The following is a 15,889-nucleotide window of genomic DNA, read 5'->3' as shown; positions in this document are numbered from 1 at the left end:
CATGTGGTGCTGGGCACTATATACCATGTGGTGCTGGGTGCTATATACCATGTGGTGCTGAGTGCTATATACCATGTGGTGCTGGGCGCTATATACCATCTGGTACTGAGTGCTGTATACCATGTGGTGCTGGGTGCTATATATACCAGGTGGTGCTGGGTGCTATATACCATGTGGTGCTGGGTGCTATATACCATGTGGTACTGAGTGTTATATACCATGTGGTGCTGGGCGCTATATACCATGTGGTGCTGGGCGCTATATACCAGGTGGTGCTGGGTGCTATATACCATGTGGTGCTGGGTGCTATATACACCATGTGGTGCTGGGCGCTATATATACCAGGTGATGCTGGGTGCTATATACCATGTGGTGCTGGGCGCTATATACCATGTGGTGCTGGGTACTATATACCATGTGGTGCTGGGCGCTATATACCATGTGGTGCTGGGTGCTATATACCAGGTGGTGCTGGGCGCTATATACCATGTGGTGCTGGGTGCTATATACCATGTGGTGCTGGGCGCTATATACCATGTGGTGCTGGGCGCTATATACCAGGTGGTGCTGGGCGCTATATACCAGGTGAGCTGGGCGCTATATACCATGTCTTGCTGGACGCTATATATATCATGTGGTGCTGGGTGCTGTATACCATGTGTGGCTGGGCTATATACCATGTGGTGCTGGGTCAGCAACTTAAAATATAAAATTATCAATGCTTAACTAATTTGATTGTATTGACTGAGTTACAAACAAAACTCTACAAGGAATTAGGAGTACAAAAGTTCAGTAAGATTATCAAACTTTTATTGTTTTACAAAAGCAAAGACATAAGACAATGTTTAAAGCGAACCTGTCACCAGTTTTTGAGTCTCTGAACAATTGCAACCACCATTATGTGCTGTTGTACTGCATTCCACAAAATATCTATTATCTCCTGCTTCCCCCTATATGCCCACAAAAATAACATTTTAACCAGGGGCATAACTAGAACTGATTGGGCCCCATAGCAAACTTTTAAACGGGGCCCCCTTAAAGACACACCCCCTCAAAACCACACCCCCTTCAAGACACACCCCCTTACTGTTAATCCATGCTAGAGTCACATTAAGTAACAGAATTAGAAATAATGTAACACAATTATTCCTAATCCTGTAAGGCCTCTTTCACACTTCAGTTTTTTGCATCAGTCAAGATCCGCTAAAACGACGGATGGCGGATCCATTTTAGTACTGATGACAATGGATGGCACCCGTCCGTTTTTTTGACGGATCCGACAAATGAAGAATTTTAAAGGAATCGCTGCCTGGAGAAAGAGAGAGAAAGAGAGAGAGAGCGAGAATGGAAGTCAATGGGGAAAAAAACGGATCCTCAAAAGAAAATTGCGGATCCTTTTTTTTCAAAACCTGGCGGATTGTGACTGATTGTAAAAAACGGAAGTGTGAAAGAGGCCTAAGGGATAATGTTTCTCCTTGAGGAGAGTAAAAAAAAGGGTAGATTGTGGATTTAATCTGTGCTGCTGAATGATTCAAGGTCCTAAACATGTAACCTTTCAATTGTGGATTTATGCAACGCGTTTCAACATTGTGGTGTTCCTGATGAAGAAGTCGTGTACTTTGAAACGCGTTGAATAAATCCACAATTGAAAGGCTACATGTTTAGGACCTTGAATGATTCAGCAGCGCAGATTAAATCTACAATCTACCCATTTTTTTATCTTCAGTTGGTCACGAGTGGACCGGTGGATCTTCTGCAGCAGATATCTCTACAAGCCGGTTTTGTGGCTCAATCTGGTGAGTACAATGCTATAATTTCAATCATTTGTTTCTCGGATAAGACCCTATTGCGCTATTTTCTCCAGCAGCATACATTGGATTCCTTGTGGAAAGTGATATACCGGCTCTGGCATGCCAATGTAAAGAGGCTTATTCGCCCTGCCTCTTCAGATGAGGGGCATACCCCATAACACCATGTCTGCAAGTTGAGATTCTGATTAGGCTTTTCTCCTAAGTCATATTGCAAGATTTGTTAAAGGGTCGATAATGACTTGCAAGATTGCTGCTTCCTACACCCGTGACGCTATAGAGATCCTCTCTGAAGAGGCAATTTGCATATTACTTATCTTTTTAGAAATGTTTGTGACCTTGAACACTAAAGAGCAGAGGAATAGCCATAAAGAAGTTGTTTGTCACTTAGTGCCCTATTTATCAATAGACTGTAAATTATTAAATGGAAACTTGTGATTTTCCCTGGGCATAGTCAATACACCAGTATTATTTCCCAGCAGACATGCTCACATATAAGAGGGTGTGAAATGATTCAATGCTGTATAATAGTGTAGAAGCCCACGAAATATTACAATAAGGATGATGATATTTTCATTTATTTTTCATTTAGATAATTGTCTTATAAGCATCATTTCTTCGAAGCACGCCTTTCACAGTATGTGGGTGCATTGTACCAGAGTTTGTAAAGTAATAATTACACCCACTATATATTTATACAAGTATGCAGATATTCACACACTATATTACCAAAATACAATGTAAACCAGTTAAATGAGTTTACTTGTTGTACAAATGTGTGATAATATGGCATATCTACTGATGCACACAAAGTCATGAGAAAAACTAAGTACCCCATATTTGAATTCTATGGTATCAGGACTTAATAAAAAATCTTGTTCTTAGCATATTTGAAAATGAAGTAAATGCAATCCTGACGAACAACAACACATGAGGAATTACACTGTCATTTTTTAACAAAAACTAGGTTAAAATGCGCAAACAGTGTTAGGAGTCAGATTTCTGCTGTTACTATACAGGAATCCATACCCTCACATTCTGCAGTCTCCTGCGCTTTATCTACTGCAGAAGAGATTGCAGAGGAGATTGCCTTGCAGCAAATCTCTCCAGAGGCTAAGTTCTTCCATCTGCCTTCTGAGCATGCTCATGAGACGATCTCCCATTGGAGATCAGGAGTCATGTGCTCAGGTCCCGCTCCAGATCTCATTGCTCCTGGAAGGTGTCCGCTACTATAAAAGGCGCGCATGGCTGTTCCGCCATGCGCTAGTATAGTCATACTTGCTGCTGTGTGAATGAAGATGGATGCATGATCTGGTGAATGACTCATTTGAAACCCCTACCCTTTAATATGCTTGTGTGAGGGATTGAGTTATTGCCAGTACCAGCGCCAGCGCGCTATTGCTCCTTAGCCACAGCTGCTAGCGTCCGACATTGCGCTTGCGCCATAGCGGTGTCATTGAGCGGCGGTATCCACGCCGCGCTGCAGTAGCAGCCCTCTTGAGCATTCGCGGCTGCGACGCTATACATACAGACATACACGGTAGGTCTAGAAGGACTTAGTGCCGCCATCTTGGGCTACTCCTGTGACCATTTACCGTGAGTGTTATTTCTCTGAGTTCCTGTGACCCTAACAGGCTCAGCACTTTATGTTCTGTGGCATCTCTGTGACTAAACAGGGACTGCTCTGCGCACCTGGGTGAAGGTTAACCCCGTGCGGACCTTCGCCATATTGATCTGCCACTAGCTAGCAGCGGTTGAACCATCTACCGCACGGTGGACCCCGAGCGGCGAACGCACTTTATTTATATTTTTATTTAGTGCGTTCCGCCGTTCCTAACATTATACTAGCGCCAGGGTCTGGCTAGTGATGGCAGAACAGCAGCAACTCTTGCAGTGCATTCGGCAACTTGAGGGCCGGTTGGCCACTCTTGAGAGGGCTCTCTCAGCTGCGCAATCCACCAAAGCTGCTGTACAAGCAATCACTGACGCGATTACGCGTATGTCCACGTCATCCCACGTGCCAACAGTTACCCGCCTCCCGTTGCCCGATAAATTTTCTGGCGATGGCGCCTCTTGTAGGGGTTTCATCAGTCAGTGCTCTATCCAGCTGGAGCTACTGGTTGCGCGATTCCCTATGGAGCAGGCCAAGGTGGGGTTTATTGTCTCCCTTCTGTCGGGCAAGGCGTTGGAGTGGGCTACGCCACTATGGGAGCGTGGTGACCCTGAGGTTCGGACTGCTGCTCAGTTTTTAACAGCTATTAAGCAGGTCTTCCTCAGTCCGCGGGTCACGCATGACACCTCTCTTCAGCTTCTGGCTTTCACCCAGGGATCCCTCTCGGTTAGTCAGTATGCCGTTCGTCTTTGGACACTGGCTTCCGAGCTGGAGTGGTCTGACAAAGCCCTTATCCCTGAGTTTTGGAGAGGTTTGGCGGAGCATGTCAAAGATTCTCTCTCTACCAGAGAGGTACCCGCAACTTTGGAGGAGCTGATTGCCATTTCCACCCGCATTGACCTCCGTTTTTTGGAGTGCGGTATGGAGCGTGCTCAATCCAAGAGGAAGGTTACCTCAGCTCCCAACTTTTTTGAGCCTCTGGAACCACCCGAGCCAGAGATTCCACCCCCTGAGCCCATGGAGGTGTCTCGCGCCGTTCTCGAGGCATGACCAGCACAAGACTCCATTTGCGGCTACCGTTGTCAATGTGCTGTTGCTCCGGACAACAGCGCCCCACAATGGCCGAACTCTGTGCCGCCGGGTAAGACCTTTGTCCCTCAGCACCTTCGGCCGAGGGTTCTCGCGTGGGCACATGCCTCCCGGAGGGGTGGTCACTGCGGCTATATGCAGACCACGAAACTCCTGTCAAGGTCTTATTGGTGGCCGCACAGGGCTCGGGATGTAAAAAATATTTTCAGGCCTATGCCTTTTATTCACAGGATAGCCTCCTTAAACGGAGAGTGGCGACGGCCGTTGACACACGGCGGCGTTCCACTTTAACTCCCACTCCTGTTGTCTCCCATGTGTCCTTTCTTAAACCTGGTGATCTTTCCACCTCTGATGCCTTCCACGTGTCCCGGTTTTCTCTGTCACCTACCGGGACATCAGACTTGCCTTCAGACAAGTCTGAAGCCTATACCTCTAATGGGCACAAGCTGGTGGATCGGAGGGCTCAGGGAGGGGGGGCCCTAGGAGGGGGGGTAATGTTAGGAGTCAGATTTCTGTGGTTACTATGCAGGAATCCAGACCCTCACATTCTGCAGTCTCCTGCGCTTTATCTACTGCAGAAGAGATTGCAGAGGAGATTGCCTGATTTTTCTCTTTATAGGTATATAAACAAACCATGGATCAGCCCCGGAATAAAGGCTCTTCTCAAAGAGAAGAAGTTGGCCTTCAGATCAGGTGACAAGGGCAGGCTGAGAGAGGTTGAGAAGGATCTGAAGTATCTAATCAGGCAGGGAAAGGCTAATTATAAGAGAAAGATTGAACTGAAATTGTCACAGAAAAGGATCCATGAAGTCTGGGAGGGTCTAAAGTCTATATCTGGGCATAGACAGACTGTCTCCAGGATGGATGTAGATAAAGAGGGGCTTAATGAACTTAATCTATTCTTTAACAGATTTAATCACACACTGGTTGCTCCTGCCCCTGCATACCATTCACACCTCTCTGCTACAATAACCTCATCCCCTGCTGCAACTTGTCAACTGAGCCAGGGTCTGTTCTTCACAAGTACCCAGGTTGCAAAAGAACTGAATAAGATCAAAGTTTTGAAGGCTGCAGGTCCTGACAGCATCAGTGCAAGGCTAATCAAAACCTGCGGGCACCAGCTGAGTGAGGTCATTACATATCTGTTCAATATGAGCCTGAGAATGGGTATAGTACCACAACTGTGGAAATTATCGTGTGTGGTACCAGTTTCGAAGAAACCTTATCCGAAAGACCTTAATGACTATAGACCTGTAGCATTGACATCACACCTGATGAAGGTATTAGAGAGATTGGTTCTCACACGTCTCCGTCCTCTAGTGAGCTCGGATATGGACCCTCTCCAGTTTGCCTACAGGCCGGGCATTGGTGTGGATGATGCCATTATCCACCTTCCACATAGGACTCTCTCTCACCTGGAGAAACCTGGGAACACTGTGAGAATAATGTTCTTCGATTTCTCTAGTGCTTTTAACACCATACAGCCAGGTCTACTGAGAGACAAGCTGGGCCTTGTTGGTGTGGACCTCCAACTCTCCACCTGGATCCTTAACTACCTCACGAACCGACCTCAGTTTGTTAAGGTTCGGGACAGTGTGTCAGACACAGTGATCTGCAATACAGGGGCACCTCAAGGTACAGTTCTTGCCCCTTTTCTCTTCACACTGTACACTGCGGATTTTAGGTGCAACTCATCTAGCTGCTACTTGCAGAAGTATTCTGATGACTCTGCAATAGTAGGCCTCATCACAGGAGGAGATGAAAGAGAGTACAGAGATACTAACCAAACTTTTGTGGAGTGGTGTCAGAGGAACCACCTTAGGATTAATTCCGGGAAGACCAAGGAATTGGTGGTGGACTTTCGCAAGGGCAAAAATCCACCAGTAGTTGTGAACATTCAGGGAAAGGACATTGAGATAGTCGACACCTATAAGTACCTTGGTGTGATCCTCAATAATAAGCTTGACTGGGCCCATCACTTGGATGCAGTGTACAGGAAGGGCCAAAGCAGGCTTTATCTGCTCAGAAGGCTGAGAGCCTTCGGAGTTAGAGGGGCACTCCTTGCATCCTTCTTCAGCTCTGTTGTGGCATCAGTCATCTTCTTTGGTGTGGCGTGCTGGGGTAGTGGCATATCAACCAGGGACAGGAATAGGCTGGACAAACTGATTAGAAGGGCCAGCTCTGTCCTGGGATGCCCCCTTGACCCAGTTCAGGAAGTAGGCGACAGGAGGATACTGGCCAAGGTGAGCTACATGGTGCAGAATGATTCCCATCCCATGCATGAGACCATGACAAAGATGTGCAGTACTGTCAGTGACCGGCTACTTCATCCTAAATGTGAGAGGGAGCGCTATCGAAAGTCCTTCCTTCCTGCTGCAGTTAGGCTGTATAACCAGCACTGTCCAAAACGGAGAACGACCCAAACAGAGAACTGATAGATCCAAAGTTGTGACAGTCCGGTTACATTTTTTTTTTTTCGTATATGTACCTACCTACTGTCAATGTAATGCCTTTATGCATCTGTATCTGTACTTGTTCCTGCCTTGCTGCTGTAATGCTCTGAATTTCCCCATGGTGGGACGATTAAAGGATTATCTTATCTTATCTTATCTTATATTTTTGAGTAAAATGGAAATTGTTCTTTTAGTCTATAAACTACTGACAACATGTCTCCAAATTTCCAAGCAATAATTTTTTTTTTTCCTGAAAAGGAGAAATGGTCAAAATTTAAAAACCCCAGTGCTTTCAGACCTCAAATAATGCAAAGAAAACAAGTTCATAATCATTTAGAAACAACAATGCTAATGTTGTAACTCAGGAAGAGTTCAGAAGTCAATATCTTGTGGAATAACCATGATTTTTAATCACAGCTTTCATGCGTCTTGGCATGCTTTCCACCAGTCTTTCACACTGCTCATGGCGCAAAAATTTAAGGAGTTCTTCTTTGTTTGATGACTTGTGACTATCCATCATTCTCTTGATTACATTTCAGAGGTTTTCAATGGGGTTCAGATCTGGAGATTAGGCTGCCCATGACAGGGTTTTGATGTGGTGGTCTCTTAATTTTTGCCAGAGCTGTATATATAATATTAATTGTTAAACTAGGGGACAGGTCATTGAGGAATCTGTGACCTGTCAGAAGCCATACTGATGAATACCTAATCTGAGCACCACATGAAAACCCCCCCACAGGCCACTCTGGAGCATGAGCATATCATTAACTCAAAACTGAAAATAAAGATTAAACAACCAGAAGACGGATTTCATCACCAGGTATCATTTTAATCAGTATAACGTCGCCGACCTGGCACTGTCTGTAGGTTACTCAGCACAATCCTGCTGACAGGTTCCCTTTAATGAATATTGTTTAGTCACAATGTTTGTGACATAACTCTAGGCTAATATTGAACATGATCTTTGGATTAAGTGGACAAAGCAAGTGCTAACTAGAAAAAGACACCAACATTCCAGACATATTGAAGAAATTCATCACAGTTTATTGTTCATTTTGCCAAACAATTATTTTGCATTTACTGAAAATCTATATCATCAGATATCGGGCACTGAGATGGGTATAAAAGTAATCATATTTTATGCAAACCTTTTCATGGAGAGATTTGAAAAGGAGTAAATATACTCCAAACACCACAATTCAAGTCACATACCATTTTAGCAAGGATATATCAGGGACTTGATATTGCGAAAGATGCAAAGGGTTTTGTACAATGTTAAATTCTCCAAGAAATGTGAGAAAGTAATTACATAAACTGTTAAATATAAAAAAAATAATAAATACTTTTATTTAGCAAAAAGGTATGCTTTAGTTGCCTCTGCTCCGTGTCCTGTCAGGTTGACTGAATAGAGGAATGGATGTTTAGGATCCCTGACAGGACGCTTCTCTGATGTTACCTCTGTCTGGTTCTTCTCACACCCCATCTGTGTCCTCTGAAATTTAGGATGGGTGCACAGTGATTTATGGCAGCTGCCATATTTAAAATCCTGAGCGCAGTAGATAACGAATGCCTTTTTGCTAAACAAAAATACTTAGAAAAATATTTAATATTTAAACGTATATTGTTAATTTTATGTATTTATTTTATAACAATTCTGGGAAAACCTCTTTAAAATGGAGCCAGTGGGGGGGTCAGACTTACTAGAAAGTGTAGTAACACCTGTCACGCAGAGATGACAACAAAATGTTCAGAAAATCCTATAGACTTCATAAATGATCAAAAGTGATTGGTTCATGATATCACTATCTATGAGTGCAAAAGTATGAATGTATAAATACAACAAATAAAGTACCAGTGTACAATATAAAAATATAGATCCTAATTCATAATAAACTAAACAATATGGAGTTAAATTCATATTGAATAATGGAATACCAAGAATAAATAACCTAAAATTACAATTCATAAATAAGAGGTCATTTTAAGGTCAGAATAATAAAAGGACTAAAAACCCATAATATTGAAGTGCACTGCTCTTCCTCCACCTCACCCTTTAATGTACGTTTCGCAATGCTTCCTCAGGGAGTGGTAAATTACTATGAATTGTAACATTGAACAAACCAAGTATTTAGATCTTATTATTTTGTACAAGGGGTAAAAGTTTATTATTTCTTTAAATCCTTCACACCATGGCCATTTTCCATTTTTGTTTTTTTTCCACAAATATAGGCATCTGATGATTTGTTTTTTGTGGATGAGTTGTACTTTCATTTTATCATATAGCTTACCGGAAAATGGGAAAATCAATTCGAAGTGCGTTAAAATTGCAAAAAAGTTCAATTTTACAATCGGTTTTTTTTTTTTTTTTCTATTTTCATTATACGGTAAAACTGACCAGGCAATATGATTCTCCATAGCGTTTTCACTTTTTGGGTTGTGTGAAAGCTTATTATTTGTTGCAGTGGCCAAAACAAGGATAATTCTAGTGTTTTGATTTTTTTTCTCGTTATGCCATTTACAATTTGGATTAATTTATTTTATATTTGGATAGATCAGAACTTTGTGAACTCAGTGATATCAGATATGTGTATTTGTTTTAATTGTTTTATTTTAAGGTGCAAATTGGGGGGATTTGAACTTTTGTGATTTTTCATTTTTTTTACATTTTTAAAAAGTTTTTTTCCACTTTTTATTGGACTTAATAGTTCCCTTAGGGGATTTGAAGCTACGATCATCGGATTGCTTGTACTGTACATAGCAGTGAATGCTAGCCATGGGTTGGCTTTCATACATGGAATGGAAATGGCAACGTGAACCAATGGGAGTGTGGAATGAAGCAGTCCCCTGCCGGTCCATGTTACAGAGGTTGTGTCATGGCTCTGCTGGGCTCCTTCCCTGTCCCTAACGCTAGGGGCGCCCTAGCTCACCCTGTCCCTGGATTACTTCTGATGGTAAAGACATTGGGGTCACGTACCTTGCCATAGCTCCTTAACCACCCTCAGTCTGTACCCTTACCCCACCCAGGGAAGAGGGGAGTAGTAGTGTACCACAGTACACCAACCAAGACTAACAAGGTAATACAAACACGGTTAACGAAAAATACCAAACATACAAATCTACTCATATATATATAACACAAGAATGCACCAGAGAGTGGAGGATGAGGTTAAACCAAAATATAAGAAGAAAGGGAATTATCACACACTCAAAACCTAGCAACAGGCACAGATAAATCCAGATAAACGCCTTCTCCAATAATAACCAACAACAACCTCCAGCCATGCAGCATAAGCTATCTCTGTCAATCAGTGCTAGCCAGGACCCAGTTTATATAGGAGATGAGAGTGGCTAACAGTGCACAGCTGAGAGCCTTAACGCTCCATGAGCTCTCAACTGATCAGATTAACCCCTGCACTGCTAAAAGAAATTTACACTGTTTAAGGCCCTTTTACATTTAGCGATGCACCAGCGATCCGACCAGCGATCCCACCCGGTCAGGATCGCTGGTGCATCGCTAAATGATCGCTAGTGAGCTTTCATACAGAAAGACCTCACAGCGATTCAGCAGCGACGCAGCGCACGATACTTACCATTCACACACAGCGATCCTGCGTCCTCCCGCCCGCGTCCAGCGTCGCTCGTCGTCACAGCAGGAAGTCTCAGCAGGAAGCGCCCGACGAGAAATGGAGCCGGACATTCTCGCGCGATCAGCGATGGACAGTGGGGGAGCCGGTCGCTGGTAAGTATCACACATAGCGATATCGCTAGCAATATCGCTATAACGTCACAAAACCAGTGACGTTTTAGCGATATTGCTAGCGATATCGCTTAGAGTAAAACCCCCTTTAAGCACCGGTGAAGTGCTTCTAATCAGTACAGGAGTAGGAGAAATCTAACGTTGAGGTCTTCTGCCTGCTCTCTGTTGCGGTAAACCCATGATAGATTAACAGATGGCTTTAACAGATTAATAGCCGCAGGCAGAGCTTCACTCCACTCGCTGCTGATAGAGCCACATGATGGCGGATTAAAACAGCTGTCATGTGCAGGGAAAAATGCAGGCTCAGCGTGCGAGCCCACATTAAAGGCAGGGACACGACATATGAAGTTTACGTCATACGTCGTGTACGGGTAAATAAAGTAAAACACTTAGCTACTTAGCTTACAATAGTGGTCATTTTAAAAGTGGTTGATAAAATGTTGCCTTCAGTAAGTACAAAACTGTACTTAAAAAAACTGCATTATGTAAGGCACTTATAGAAAACTAATTAATGCTGACTATAAATGCACTTAAGAGCTGGACCATGACAGCTGCTCAGAATCAAGAAATAAGGATATTGTCAAGAGAACTGGTAAACTAGTAATGAAATTTACTTTTGGTACAAGCATACTGAAACATCAAAAACATCCTGCAGAAACATTGGCGTGTTTTAGCCAAAGTTCCCTATTTCAAAACATCAACTGGTTCAACCCCACTGTAGTTTTCAAAGGTGAACCAACTATCAGGAACATCATGGCACCTATCCTTCTGAAATCCACACTGATAACACCAAATACTGAAAAAAGGCACCTTTTACCAGTGAGCAATGTCTCAACTGCCAGTATTCATTTGTGATATATGTAATTGAGTGGATGTATTATTGCTATTATATGTAGGTTGAATGATCCAGCCCCTACATGCACCGCTAAATAAAGTAAAGTATCAGTTGCACAGCCTCAGACATTGTGCTACAATCCATTTAGGTGATCAGAATCCTATTAAAATCACCCCTATAAATTTTATTAATCATGGTGGACATAATAAATATCACATATTTAAACAACGTGAGATTTAATCAGAGTGGTAGCTAGGAGTTCAGCTCAAGGTGGAGTGAATCTTTTGAGTGGGCCTGTAACCAGGGGTATTGGGGAATCTCAGCAGATGTCCATTGTCCAGATGTCTGTCCTAGAAGAATGGAAAATGAAAGATGCTGCCAATGTTCATTCCGTGGCTAAAACAATTGGTGCTGTCTATAAAAATCATAGAAGTAATACTAAATAGTAGATGTAATAATTTTTGATGTGAGGAATATTCATTTTTGCATTAACTAGAGTGAAACAGAATAGGAAGTTACCATATTTTGCAGACTGTAAGACACCCTGGACCATAAGAGGTCCCGGGTACCCCAAATTTTGGGGAGGAACATAGTAAAAAAATATTTTTGTAAAATGGTGATGCGCCTTATAGTCCGCTTTTATGGTAGCTTCTATGGAGCTGAGATCTCAAGCTCTGGTTCCATTTTCCAGAAGTCCACTGCAGTCAAAAGGATGGAATGTGCTGGGACTCCCGACATTTTGTAAATGCACGGTCCCGTCCCATATTCGCACCGCCGAACACCCCCTCCTCTCAGCCTGAGGTCTGCAGCATGGCCCTACTCTTGCCTCCACTGCCGCCAGCTTCCTGCAGAAGTGACCTTGCTTTCCGGGACTCCGCTCCACCACAGCTGCCACACCCACCCATCTGGTAAGCTACATTCGAATTATAGGACGCATACTCATTTTCCCCAAAAAATTTTTGGGAAAAAAAGTGTGTTTTATAATCAAAAAAATACGGTATATAATTTACCTTACTTACATGTTATGGATTAAAAAATGTTCTATGTTGCGCAGTCTTGTCAAAATGTTGCAAATTGGCCTTGTATTCAGTGAGATAGTGATTAAAATCTAACTTTTCAAATGAGGTGCACTCATTTATGCTGAGCATTGTAGATAAAAGATGAGGTAAGAAAGGAATGTGTGGGTTACCTGTGGTTCAGTTCACTGAAAAGGATACCAAATCCAAAAAACATCACAGAAAAAAGTTTATACTCCCTATACATGGACACAGTAGCGTAGCTCCCGGGGGGGGGGCAGAGGGGGCAGTGGCCCCGGGCCCCGCGCTCTGATGGGGCCCACCCGAGCTATGCTATGTAACTATATCGGCGTGCAGATCGCGCCGATACAATTACATGCTGCAGCAGGGAGTGAGTCATGTGACCGCTCTTCTGCAGAGGAGAGGGGGAAGGGAGGTCACTCACTCAATCCTGGCTGAGCGCGCTCTCCTTGAAAGCTCCCTGCTGCAGAGAAGTCATCAGCTCCAGCAACAGCCTGGACGCAGGGTGCTCTGCCTCTGCCTGTGAGCTGAGTTCACTGTCTGCTCTGCACTTGATTGCTTCTGACTGAGAGGAGCCTGAAAGCTGAGGAGCGTGCTGCTCCAGGAGCAGTGGACACTGCACACAGCATGGGAATTGATGAGTATCTATGTTAATTACTATTTGAAGTGTCTAATCTGTTGCTTTGGATATATACATACAACTTACTGCTATTTGGGTGTAATATTCATTACATGATGCTCTCCTTACGTGTTACATAGTTTTCAGACACTTTGCATCGGTCACTGATGCGCTATATGGCGATGCTTTGTCTTGGCCTGGGAATTCACTGCACTTTGGGACTGAGAGAAAACCAGGAAAAGTGCTAGAGATCACACTGCTGGCTGCAGTCATTGAGCTGTGCAGAGAAAGCGGCGCATCCTCCCTGGCAGGCAGAGGGAGGGTTAAACCAGTGTATCGATTACCTTATCTCGCTGTTTTTGCTGGCGTGTAATTATTAACCTACCCGTTACCAGGCTGACAGCGAGTCCTAGAGGTTTAGGGTATGTGCACACGTTGTGGATTACTCTGCGGATTTTTCCACGCGAATTTGGCCAAATCCACAGGTAAAATGACCTGCGTTTTACCTGCGGATTTAGTGCAGATTTTGTGTGGTTTTCCCCTGCGTTTTTACACCTGCGGATTCCTATAATGGAGCAGGTGTCAAACCGCTGCGGATTCCGCACAAAGAATTGACATACTGCAGATTTAAATCTGCAGAAAATCCGCAGCATGTGCACAGTGTTTTTCATTTCTCATAGACTGTACTGTACAACGCAGCAGAAACTGCTGCGGATCCATAGGACCAAATCCACTGCGGATCCGCAGCAGAATCCACAACGTGTGCACACACCCTAACTCGAGTTTGCTGCTCCCAGAGTGCTCCCACTGGGAAGTTAAGTCTGGCACTTGTAGTGCCACAGCAGCAGTTAGTGCTTGATGACAAATAGCTGTGGAATAGTGTTTTTCTATACAGCGATTGTTAGTGGCATGGACATTTTACTAGTGTGATATAATATATTAGTATCAGTAATGCAGGTGACTTATTGTTGGAGTGAATCCTACAATGTGGGGAGCTACAGGGGGGAGGGAGGTCACACCGGGACCAGCGCTTTGAGGAGACCCACCCACAGCACGCCGATAGTGTTACATTCTGCGGCAGATCAGGCAGAATCGATCTCCCTGCTCTGCCACCCAGCCGCTATGGGGCCCGTGAGCAGCCGCAGGGGCCCTGCGCCAGCAGTGGGTCCCCACCTGTCATTGCAAAATCAACTGTGTTGGCTGGATGCCATTTCAGCTGACTACATTGATGAGAGAAGGAGCATTACGCTCCTTCTCCCATCATCCCCCTCTCATCAGCTTCTGATGTCACTAACGCCAACACTGATAGGGGGTCGCAATGACGTCACTACTCGGAGTCTAGAGTCCGGAGATGTGCGGGAGCTCGCAGCAGTGAAGAAACCAGGAGGAAAGGTGAGTTTTGGATTTATTTTTTATGAGGCTGCCTATGGGGTGCATTATATAAAGGGCTGCATTATTCTATAGGGTCTGTCTATGGGGAGTGCATTATACTATATTGAGGACTATAGTGAAAGTGTCTTGCACATTATACTAATTGGAGGCTATCTAGTGGGCCATCATACAGTGTCGAGATTACATTGTTTGAACTATCAAACAATTTGGGGAATAATAAGCGGTCAGTATATATACAGTGAGGGGGGATTAGACTGTGTATAAGAGAGCATCATACTGTGTATAGGGGAGCATCATACAGTGTATAGGGGAGCTGTACGGGGGGGAGACTCATGACATTATTAAATGTAAAGTGGGCACTTATTGTTATAGGGAACTCAGGTAACTGTGACTGTCAAATGGCGCTATTACTTTCTAGGGGACAAAATATGGGCACTGTTTTCGAGAGTTGCTTTAGAATTTAGAGGGCACAGAGAACCACACAGCAGGTACAGTTAAAGGGACACATACAGCAGCAGTGGCTCAGCATTGGGGTATCAGCAGGGTAAGGTGTTTGTGCAGGTAGGGAGTAGTCCCATTGGTGACAGTGCTGAAAATATGAGACATGAAATGAATCTTTGTTGTAATCTCTGCAGACGAGTCCTGGCTGGAAGACGTTGTCATGTTGGTCTGGGCCTGATGAAAAAGTAAACTGTTATGAATGAGTCACCGAAGGAGGAAAAAACAAAAATACAAGCTAAGTCCAGAAAACCGGAGATCCTATCCACAACAACTAACAGTAGCCGTGGGGGGTTCCTACGATGCCCTAGACCCCTCGATCACAGCCGGAGAACCAAACAGGCCTAAAGAAAGAAAGGGGAAATCTAAACTGCCCCAGAGCAGACCCCAAAGCAATAGGCAGCCCCAACATATAATGACGGTGAAGCAAGATGAAAACACTAACACAGATAGAAAGATAGGTTGAGCAAACGATGGGGCCCAAGCTAACTAAAAAGGACAGGATAGAAAAGCTGCTGTCTGCAATCCGCAATAAAACCCTACCAAAAAATGTCCCAACCGTCTGATAGGAAAAACAGGCCCTGAAGTCGCTAGGACTTCAAAAAGACTATATCAGCACTCAGGTAAATTCTGAAGACAGAGCAAAGAGACAAACTGATCAGAGACAAAAATGGAACTCAGCACAGCCCCGACCGGGGATGGCTGAACTCCAAAAAAACAAGGAAAACAAATCAAAACTAATAAGTTCAATAGCAGAGCAAAAACTTAACTTTGGGAAGCAGGAATCAG

The 15,889-nt window shown here is 43.9% G+C and overlaps 1 protein-coding gene across 2 annotated transcripts in view; it reads left to right on the top strand.

Annotated features, from left to right (window-relative positions):
• Window positions 1–15,889, top strand: part of SLC13A2 (solute carrier family 13 member 2) — a 149,301-nt gene that overhangs the window by 16,208 nt on the left and 117,204 nt on the right. The window contains exon 1 of one of the 2 annotated variants that reach the window (XM_073565535.1): window positions 12,309–12,462. The exons of the other annotated variant lie outside the window; for it this stretch is intronic. The gene's annotated coding sequence lies outside the window, so the exon portion shown is untranslated. Of the gene's footprint in view, window positions 1–12,308; window positions 12,463–15,889 lie in introns of those variants that run through there. 2 annotated transcript variants of the gene reach the window in all.

The sequence above is a fragment of the Dendrobates tinctorius genome, unplaced genomic scaffold (assembly GCF_039654945.1).
Source record: "Dendrobates tinctorius isolate UK_male_01 unplaced genomic scaffold, ASM3965494v1 ptg000016l, whole genome shotgun sequence".
Taxonomy (NCBI): domain Eukaryota; kingdom Metazoa; phylum Chordata; class Amphibia; order Anura; family Dendrobatidae; genus Dendrobates; species Dendrobates tinctorius.
The sequence above is the reverse complement of the archived record's forward strand: the minus strand, read 5'-3'. Positions and strand labels throughout refer to the sequence as shown.